Source organism: Polyodon spathula, chromosome 30 (assembly GCF_017654505.1).
Source record: "Polyodon spathula isolate WHYD16114869_AA chromosome 30, ASM1765450v1, whole genome shotgun sequence".
NCBI classification, from domain to species: Eukaryota; Metazoa; Chordata; class Actinopteri; order Acipenseriformes; family Polyodontidae; genus Polyodon; species Polyodon spathula.
Window position 1 is genome coordinate 8,405,978 of NC_054563.1, and position 11,262 is coordinate 8,417,239.

The window sequence follows — 11,262 nt, forward strand, 5'->3', positions numbered from 1 at the left end:
CAGACAGAGACTATGGAAATGACTCTTTGTCAGAGAAATGTCCTGGAATTTCCAAAGATGTTTTTTAAATATCTGAAACACTCTCATGGCTCGTATTTCTCTTGTACATGATTATAGTGACCAGGTAAGCCAGGTCCAGCCACTGCAGATTCACTCCATAATGCATCCCATTAGGAGAGATTCTTACCACTACTGTACATGCAGATGCTACCAAAATAGTATCAATTGGTAGCATAGCAAATAACAGATATCTTTTTAAATAAACACCATTATGCTAGAAAATAATCTGTCTCCTATATTGTCCTTTGTCTCTCTTTTCTCTAATGTCCATTTTATTGCTTTTAAACTGTATTGCTTTCTTTTCTCCTTGTCTACATGACCTGCAGTAACTAATGTTGTTCACACCTCTGCGTGGTTCAGTCACTGTGTGTGTAATTGGATCATGTTAGTTTTCCTATCTATGTATCTATATTATTATGCATATATGTGTTGTTTTTTTTTTTTTTTTTTGGGGGGGGGGGGGGGGGGGGGGGGGGGGAGGGGGGATTTTTTATAATTCTCTCTGGGGGGTTTTTCCAGTTCGGTTTGGCAGGATAACCAATGGTCTCAAGGTTAAGAAATGTCAATTTAGAACACAGGGCTGCAAGCTTCTCGAACTCCATAGAGTTCACACAAACTGTTTTCAAATGTCTAATGAAAAGTCATGACTGAAGGGGATATAGTCCTTTAGCCAGCTGCTGGCAGTCATGTGATCTTTTGCCTGGTTTAACAGAATGACTGAGGCATGATTGTGTTATGTAGGTAAAAGCAGCTGTATTTACTGTGCAGGTTCTCAGCTGGTGAAATTAATAGTTGAGGGGTTTGAGATTTTTTATAATTCTCTCTGGCTGATCCGTTGCATCCATCTTAAATTGTTTTTCCAGTTCTGTTGAAGCTATTAAAAAAGGGAGGTATTGTTTGTCTATGTTGTCACTGGGACCTTTAAGAGTCAACTAGACTCGATAGTTCGATATGTCGAATATTGCAATCATGGCTCTCAAAGCCTCAAAAGCAAACCCAAATATCAGTAAAATTGCTATTTTGGTTATGTGTAGTGTATGAACATGTAGGGCTTTAAATGTATAAAACTTTCTCTCTCTCCTCTTCAAGGCAGTATCTCTGTATTTCAGCACAGAAACAGATACAATGCACACATATTGAATGGCGCTTTGTTTTCTGCTTTAATGAGCCAATGTAAGTTAGTTTTAGTAAACAGATCAGACATCATTTCCCAAGGCCACTGCAAGCCTGCTGCTGTTTGAATGGGATGCAGAACAATGAAAAGATAACCAATGGTCTCAAGGTTAAGAAATGTCAATTTAGAACACAGGGCTGCAGCACACTATGAGATGCTGCGCTGCTTGCAGATCTGCAGGGAGGAAGCTTTGCATTTGCATGGCCTGCATCCATGGCTTGCGCTTTATTCTTTCTGAACTCTCCTGGTCGTGAGCTATGCTTTTGTAATACAAAACTATAGAATGTTGATTTCTGATACTGCTTTCTTGAGCGAAGCAACCTGATTGGCTTCACTCTGCTGCAGTGAGTCTAAGACCAAGGTTATGGAAACCCAACAGTGAATGTGAGTCTCTGTAGTGTACTTCTCTCAGTAGATGTACCTGATGTGCAATTGCTTTTTTGCACAATATAACCTTCTGCCACCGTCTGAACAGACCCCAGGATGGGAATGTTGCTTCTCCAACTAACACCTAACCCTAACCCTAAAAGGAAAGTAATAATCTAACCCTAACCCTAAATACCTAACTGTAAAAATCATACAAACCAGTGCCCTAGATTTCACGACATGAGCAGAAATACATCTAATTCTGACCCAGCCATTAAGATCCGTTTTCACACATTACTAATCTGGTAACACTTTACATGAAGTGCCTCTAATTACAGTGTATTTACATTAAATACATATGTACTTACACACAAAAAGTTATTGCATAGTTACAATGTACTTAATGTGCGCTTTAAATCTTTTTGCACAATATAACCCTAACCCTAACCCTAACTAACTACTATGTAAATACATAATAATCAGAGACACTTTATGTAAAGTGTTAATCTTAATCTTTTAAAACAGCTCTCATAAATAAATTAAACTAGTATTTTATGGGATGTCTTTATTTATTAATATTGACCCTGCATTGCGCAATGTTTTTTTTTTCAGTGGGAGTTGGGTCCTGCTGCATTGGTCCTTAAAGCTGGATGCACACTAGGGGTGGAGTGGCTGATCTGAAGCATTTCATATCTAGCTTGATGGCTTGATTTCAAGCCTTGATTTGGCCTTTCATTTTAATTTAGTCCCCAAAGGAGCTGAGCATTTGTGGCTGCCTAAGACATAAGGCTGTTTATTCAATGTGCCTCTCTCATTCTCTTCCATTAAAGGAAAGTACATTTAAGTGTTAACTGACTGGTAAGAGAAGGTGTTAAGGTTTCTGTCCACACAGGTTTTACTGAACCCATGTGGGTGGCCTCGATTTGCATTGCTGCTCTGCCTGTAAATCCATGTCTTTTTATCCTGCACTAGGCGATGGAATACCTGCACATTGGGAGATAATATCTTATCTGCTCAGTCGTGTGATGATGAGCCGCTCTGATGCATGGGATCATGTTCCACTCACATTTCATCTGGCTATGAGGCCTGTTTGCTTGGAACAGAAAAGACACAAGTCTGGTAATATGATACCTTTTGTTGTGCTAAACAATGGTGGTGAGAGAAGCAAGCAGGCCACCAGATTCCAGCTATAACCAAGTGCAGTGTTTCATGCACTTATCAAATATAACCAAGTGCAGTGTTTCATGCACTTGTCAAATATAACCAAGTGCAGTGTTTCATGCACTTATGAAATATAACCAAGTGCAGTGTTTCATGCACTTATGAAATATAACCAAGTGCAGTGTTTCATGCACTTATCAAATATAACCAAGTGCAGTGTTTAATGCACTTGTCAGCCGGCTGCAGCACAGCTTGCCAGTTCAGCAGCTCCCCGCACTTTGAGGGGGTTACCGTGGGTTTAGTCCGAATGACAAGCCAATGGTCTCAATGTTGCAAAGGCATTACATTAAACAACAGCAGATTTGGAGGTTATCAGACTAAGCCTCGTTACCTGGCCCTGAATCAGGCCTCTAAACCTTGTGAGCTGGTTTGTTCCCAGCCTCATTGTCCCCACTGATCCCAGTCAGCAAAGGTTGAGAGGGAGGAGGGTTCGATCCAGTTCTGGATTTGTAGCCCTTCTAGTTATAAATCAAGAGTGGACACCATAATTACAGGAGCAAAGCAGGATTCAATACTGTGTTTCGTTTTTATAGCCTTTTACATTATTAACAGGGCCATTAAAAAAGCAGGTCTTAATAAGAGTGCTGTTCAGAAAACCTCTTTATAACCTCCAGGAGGAATGAACGTGTCAGTGGGCAGTTGTACGGAACCCAGGGCACATTTTTTTTTTTTCATGGGGGAAATAATTGGTACAGTTAATATGGTACTGTGATTCTAGAAACTCAGCACTTTTTAAAAGCTGGATAATTCATTCTGACAACAAACCCTTCATAAATATACTTGTACTGTATACTCTACTCCTGCAGGAAGACACAGAAAGTACAGGAATGCTGTAATTGAGCTCTCTTGGTTATCTGCAAACTCCCAAAAACGTTGATAAGGTTTTATCTGTGTGGCTTTTAATGGCTACCACTAGCCCCCTTTACCAATAAAACAAAAGGATTATCTCTCACAGTCACTGCCATGACACTGCCATTACTTCACAGACATCATTACTGTCATATATCACTGCTTTAAGGAGGATCAGGTAAAGCAACTGCAGGTTAGAGGTGATACTGCAACAAGTTAATATGTGCCAATGTTACTATGTGGTGCGCTTTCCGCATTGTTACCCCACCCATTTACCATGCCTCACCTTCCTTACCTGTGATTTACAGATTACTGATGTGTTTTTACTCTGCTTTATTACACTGTGCCATGCTCTTAGCATGGTATCCAAAGGCAACCCTCTAGGACAATGCTTTCAGTTCTTATAGAGTGAAGGGAATGCTTCATTCCAATGCTTGCTCTTGGCCAAGCTTGTTTTCACCACTTCAGTAAATAAATATCTCTCAGCCAGGAAGCTCTTGAACCCGAAATCTTCTACTGGAAACCCTGTCAGCGACTCGTCATGTCTTCCTATCTAAAGTTGGGGTCTGGGTAGGTTTCCATAGCATTTAGGTTAGCTGCAGCTCAGGAAATTGAAAATATGTCTGTAGTAATCAACTAGTGAAAACACTTGTTATAAAATGTTTGGAAACTATCCACAAGGTGGTCAGGGAGGGTAGTTCACCTCATTGTGTTTAGAAATCCTTGCAGATCAGGGGCCCCATAGCAGATATTTCCCAGGCAGGGTCCTCAGCTCCAACATTGAGTTATTTGATTTGCTGAAGCTGAGTGGAAAGAGGCGATTGGCTTGACAGCAGGAATGGAGGTTGCCAGTAGATCTTCAGTCCTCTTCATCAGTAGAAAAAACTAGTGCAATAAAAGCAAGTTCGTTTCAGGAAGGAACATTTCAATTGTTATTTGGAGTTGTCTCACTAAAACAGTTTTCTACACCAGCAGCAGTGTCAAGCAACACTCGTATCATGAGCCACAAGGTCATACTTCTGCAATCCACTCCACCCCATCTCCAGTGATTAGCAGCAGCCAATATGATCTTGTAGTCAATTATCAGCAGCTAATTACACCAACAGCACTGAACTCATTATTGTGTTTAAATCTTTTACTGCTGTTACATTATTCAGGGTCCATTTAAAAGATTACTGTGGCTTTGAATATACATGGTTTGCACAAGAACATCCCCTGTGGTCCTTTAAGGTAGATTACTGTATGTACAGGGCGGTTGTCCCTGGAGCTGTAGCACAAACTTCTAAACAATTCATCTCAGAACCTGCAAAGCTTTTTACACCCACAACAGTGATCTTCATGTCTCTCACGGATTCCTCTAAAAGAACATGTATGTTGTATGACTGAACACCATATGGAGAGTAAAGCTTAAAATGTCAGTTTTGGCTCCCAGACTGTCAATACAGGAGTGTCGTTCTGAATTTAAGACAGCACACAGAGCAGAGGTAGGTGACTGACTGAGCTCAGAACCACAGGAATTGTGGTTGTATGTGTTCCCCTCGACTGGTGTACTCGAAACTTTAAGTCGGACATCTTGGCCTTAAACTGTAAGTAAACATATCCACTGCCATCCTTGATGTGTCTAACTGGGACACTGAGGGTGGTGGAAAGAGAGAGAAAAAGAGAAAATACTTAGGGAGGGTGAGCAGCTGTTTTGGGAACAAGCCCACATTTGCCCTGAACATTCATCCCGGATGCAACTGTGAGCCAGTCCTACCAAACAGCAGCCCATTACCTCTAGTGCTACAGTCACAAATATCAGCCAAGTATTTTACAGTATGATGATCTCTGTAAAAAATAGCCAGACCTGGCTAAAAAAACACAATGCTTGATACTCCCAGGCTCCCAATATTAATACAATTCTGAGGGATCATGATATTGAACTCCAGGGAAGACAAGAGGAGAATGAAAACACAGCTGTTAAAATTGAGTGACCAGACATGATAAGTTTCTTCAGGCTGCCACTGATTGATGATGTATCGCATGCAAGAAAATACAGAATCAATACACTTAATTGGGCCAATAAAGTTTTGGCTTGGGGTATATCCATTGATTCTATGGCCCGTCTAGCCGTCATATAGTTGAATTTTGACACTGGCACAGGAGAATCAAAACGATGGGAAAGTGGAAGCCAAGTGGTCGCCAAGACAGCTATGGCTGCAAACAATTAGCAACAGACAGAAAGAAAAGGCAGTGAGAGAGGCTTGTCACATCTACAATTGTGATGCCTGGATTAATATCCCTTAAAACACCCTGTACCTTGTGGAGTCCCCTGTAACTTGTGGAGTCTAAGCAACAAAATGTCAAGGTTGTGATCAGGACCAGCAGTGGTCCAAACATGATATTAGGTACAGGCCTGAAGACGGTGGCCAGGCAGAGCCAGTCTGGTGTATATACACACTATTTGTAGCTTTGGATACAAGCAGGTGTGCAGAATTGCTGCCCTGGCAGACAATCAAATAGTTGCTATAGAAACGGCTACTTTCATGGAATTGTCCAATTATTTGACCAGCCAGAGTCTTTCCCACTGAGAATTCAACAAAACACAAAATGAGATGCAACACCTAAATGAAAGGTCTGCCATTCATAAAACACTGTAAATAACATACCATGAGATCTTAACATCTTAACACCTTACGATATGTTATTTACAATGTTTATATATATATATATATATATATATATATATATATACACACACACACATACACACACACACACTGCTGTGCAAAAGTCTTAGACATGTTGCATTTTCCTACTTTTATGAGCATCAGAATTTACTCAAAGCCTCAACTAGTGTTTTCTACTACTATAACAATCTTGACTTGCATAAAAAAAGGAAAAACATTGAGTGAAATAGCTCGCATCACTCAATTTTCAAGGTGTGGTATCCGAAGCATAATCAACAAGTACAGAGAAACGTCATCTGTAATTCACAAACCCAGGACTGGAAGACCCAAAAAGCTGTCTAACAAGGATGAGCAACACTTGAAGATAATATCCTTAAGGAATAGAAAGAAGACAAGCATTGAATTGATAACAGAACTAGTAGGAGGCTCAGGTCTCATTGTCCATCAAACCAACAGTACGAAGGTCATCGTTTTTCACAAAGGAAGAGAAACAGTAAAGATCAATGTATGGATTACATTATATACATTAAAGCTGGAATTCCCCTAGCCACTAACCTGTGCACCCAGCAAAGGCTGAGACTCAAAGTAACACCCAAAGGCTTTGGTCCAAAAGGTTTTGCTTGGTTAACAAATGTACGAGCGTGGCTTTGCTAATCATCTCGAATTGGACTCCAGCATGCAGCTCCATCTAGTGCAAGGTCGCTATGTTGCTTAGTAACAATGACACCTAAGTGACCTTCACTGTGTGGTCATAAAAATGTATGAAATCCCCTGTCTTTTTCCCCCTCCCAACACGCACACACACTGACACACACACACACATACTTTTCTTTTTCCTAATCTGTTTTGTTTTTCAATTCCAAGTGAGTGACTGCCTTTTAAAAGCAATCATTTGTGCTTTCTAATAGAAGGCTATTTGAACCACGGTGTAGCAGCTTGAAAACACATGAGAGAAGATGATTCAGCTACAAACATTGTAGAAAAATGTACAGATCAGACGAGATGCACAAGACACTCGATTTGGAATAATAGGAAGAGAAAAATGAACATAGCTTTGCTAAATACCATGTACACTTCACCCTCATTATAGCACTGCCCTTGGGAGGCAGCATTCTGTGTGCTTTCAATTTTAATAGAGGTGATTTGATAGGAGCTTGGGGCAAGATACAGCAGCCTCGCTGCATATCAGACACTGCCTTACAAACAAAAGCTTTACACACAGTATTAAAAGAGTAACAACGGATGCTAAAAAAAACAAACACTTTCTTATTAGCACTAAAAACATTATCACTGGTGTCTCTATTGATTGTTTTCTTTGCAGTTTGTATTGCTTTATAGCATTTGTATACATTTGTATTCCCCACAATAATTCAGTAGAACCCCAGAATTACAAACACACCAGAAGAGGAGGTAGTTAACAAGACTGGAATGTCTGTAGCTCTGTCACTTGGATGATTAATGCAATGTATGTGAACTGTATTAATAAAATGTCTACTGTACATCTTTACCATGTGGGATGAAAATAAGAAAACCAAAGAGAAACCAGGAGTGTTTCTGGAAAAATTGAATTCTGGGAAATGCCTGAAGAATGTGATGTCATGCAACAGCATTTTTGTTTTTTTAGATATGATGATTTTTTCTCAATAAACTTGAATGGATTGTGGCTGTGCGCAGGGGGGGATTCTGAAGGGAGACACATTGGCTCTGGCGCCCCCGCAGGTTATGAAGGTAGACTGGAAGGGTCTGTTTCCCCTTATTGCTCTACGGTGGTTCTAACAGGCCTGGCACCCAATGAGCTCACTGACACCCGCTCTCCAGTTCCTGGGAGCAGAAGAGGAAGCTGGCTTGCTCACAGAGCACCAGATACACACGATTCTGAAACCTCTATTGAGACCACATGGGCTCTTTATACTTGTAAACTTTACATGGGTGCTTTATACTTGTAAACTTTACATGGGTGCTTTATACTTGTAAACTTTACATGGGTGCTTTATACTTGTAAACGTTACATGGGCTCTTTATACTTCTAAACTTTACATGGGCTCTTTGTACTTCTAAGTTTTCAGAAGCCAGCAGGAGTTGTAAACGCATGTAATGCGTAAATGAAGATGTTTCACGGCCATACGAAGCTGCTCTTTAGGTTCAGCTGCTAAATGTTCCTTTAGAGATATCCGTCCAAGGCACCAGAGGACTCTGAGATGCTGCTTGGAGTTACTCACCACCTTGCTTGTAATGCTGAATGTTGCTGCCCTGCTCCTCCAGGGCATACAGATGCTGGGATGGCTGCTCTACAGTAATAGCACTGCCATGTAGGGAACATCTGCTGCAGTTCCACTGGCTTGCTGCTCTCTGTGTCTAGAGGAGCAGGGGGTTACTGAGTGGGGAGGCTGCTTGTGAGGTGAGTGGGCTTGGTTGCTTCTGCTGGTCGATTACACAGGTATTAAGGGCGCTATAACAGGTGAAACACTGCTAGGGTTTTATTTATTCATTTAAAAAAAAACACAAGCACCCTTTTTAGCGTAATGCATGTTTAATTAATAGTACATTTCTGCTGATGCGTGACATCCAGAATTTTGGCATAGTCCCTCCAAAATATCATGAGATGACACCCCCTGGTGAGGCACTTTGAATTTGTTGTAAAACCATTTTAGCCCTAACCCTAATCCTAACTATAACCCTAATTTCAACCTCAACACTGACCCTAAACTTAACTCTTTCTCTAACCCTAACCCTAAAGTTAACCCTAACTCTAACTCTAGCTCAGTTTATAACCCTAACTCTTACCCTAATCAAATACCTAACCCTAATCCAATTTCTATAACCCTAACCCTAGACCTAACTCTTAGCCTAATCGAATAACTAACCCTAATCCAATCTCTATAACCCTAACCCTAACTCTTACCCTAATCGAATACATAACCCTAATCCAAACTCTATAACCCTAACCCTAACCCTAACCGTAACTCCTTGTCAGACTTGTCTGATGTCTGAAACAAATACTATTTACACTTCTGCATGTCGTTATTGTCGTCTGAAATGATTAGGAGAACTAAAGCAATAAAATTGACAGACTCCCCCATTTTCAGAAGGCAGTTCCTTAGCCGCTCCGTTGAGTTCCACTGGACCTTGCCTTGAGCAATCGGATGTGATTCCAGGATCCGTTTACTGCAAAGCAAGCAGTACTGGAGGTAAATATTGGGACCGAGTGCACAATGCGATCGTTTGTGGAGCATTATTAAATGGCTTGTAAAGGATCTCTGGTGCATTTTCTCGCATCATTGCCTGTCAATGTTGCTCATCACGGAGGATGGCAATCTGTTTAACTGCTGTGTTTGGAATCTGAGCAGCTTCATGCACTTTCATTGTGTTTAAATATTGTTGCATAGAATTAAATGGCTACAAACTGGTCATGCATGTTATAAAGCTTAGACAACTTAAGTATTGCTTGCTTTGCTTTCAAGTGATGTTTGACCACATTGTGAATGAATAAAATCCAGGTAATCTCGATAAAATGACCAAAGTTGGATTTTGCATGTACTTATTCAAAGACAACATTCTAGTTGCTTTTTTCAAGAGCATAAAAGTATGGAGCATTTACAGCATTGTGACCACGAGATAATGCATTGTGCAAAACAAATAGATTATATAGATAGATTTTATATACAGGTCTAACTATAGCCAGACAGCTAGTCTATTTAGCGGTAATCAAAAAAAAAAAAAAAAACTTCATTTGTTCTTTGTTTTCAGCTCACAATACCTTCCTGTCACTCTTCAAACTCCCACACACCAATAACCCAACTGAGGTTCATTTTATAATTCCCCAAGATCAGACGCAGCTGATCTGCATTTCTCATTATCCTAAATTAAGCAGCCAATTATTCAATTTAGGAGGTCCTTACCAAGATGGCCTCCTATTGCCTCCAGCCAAAATTGAGTGTCCTACCCTCACCCCAGGGTCCTAAAACCTCCAAACTTTTGTTAGGATAGTACACTCCTGTAATATATATATATTAAAACAGTAGCTTTTACAATTGGAAGAGCACTAGCATCATTCCAGTGCATGCTGAACCTTCAATGGTGAATCCCCAGTAGGGCTCCAGCCTTGTTTTGTTTAGAGCCTTGTTTTGTTCTTTTCTCAACACTTCCTTTCATGTGAAGATGAAAGCTTGGTACAGGGGCTCCGGACTCCAGCTTGAAACCACTTGTAGATTCTGCTGCTGCTGCTCGAAAGGCTGCAGCCAATCCCAGTTCATGCATCTCAAGGCTATTTATTCCCACAGCACTGGAAGATATTTATAGAGGATGGATCCTCCACAGAGATGCACCGTCATGATTGTTTCCTGGGATGAATGGGCTTTTGGGAATGAAACATGTGCCATTATAATTCAAATTAGCCAGAGCAACAGGAATGTGTTTAGGACAAAATATGTAAGCTCTACTGCAAAGTTGTTGTTTTTTTTTTCGTTTGTTTTTGAAGAACAGTGCTCCCAAGCAACATTCTGTGTTCCAACACAAAGGGAGTCCTGAGAATCACCAACTTCAGTACTTCCTGCAGCATCCATTAACTACCCTCAGCCCTCCTTAGCTCTGTTCATGTCCTGATGTTCAGCTGTCTTGTACCCCATTACGAGGACTCTGTATAATTCTCTATGGTTGATTCTCTTTAGATCACCATGTGCTGTGCTAACTATCCAATCCAGAAAACATGTTTCTGAAAAGACTCCTCAAGTCTGATTTTCACAGGTATGTAGTTAATGTGTGGACAGGGTAAGGGGCTTGTTAGAGATCCAGCACCTGACAAGATAACTGCCGGTAACTGTCTTTCTGAGCTTTGCTTAGATATTGCAGAAGTTGGATCCCACATCCCTGCCCTTTTTGATGCTTTTTCAAAAAATACATTTGTGCCCAAAATGATAGATGTGC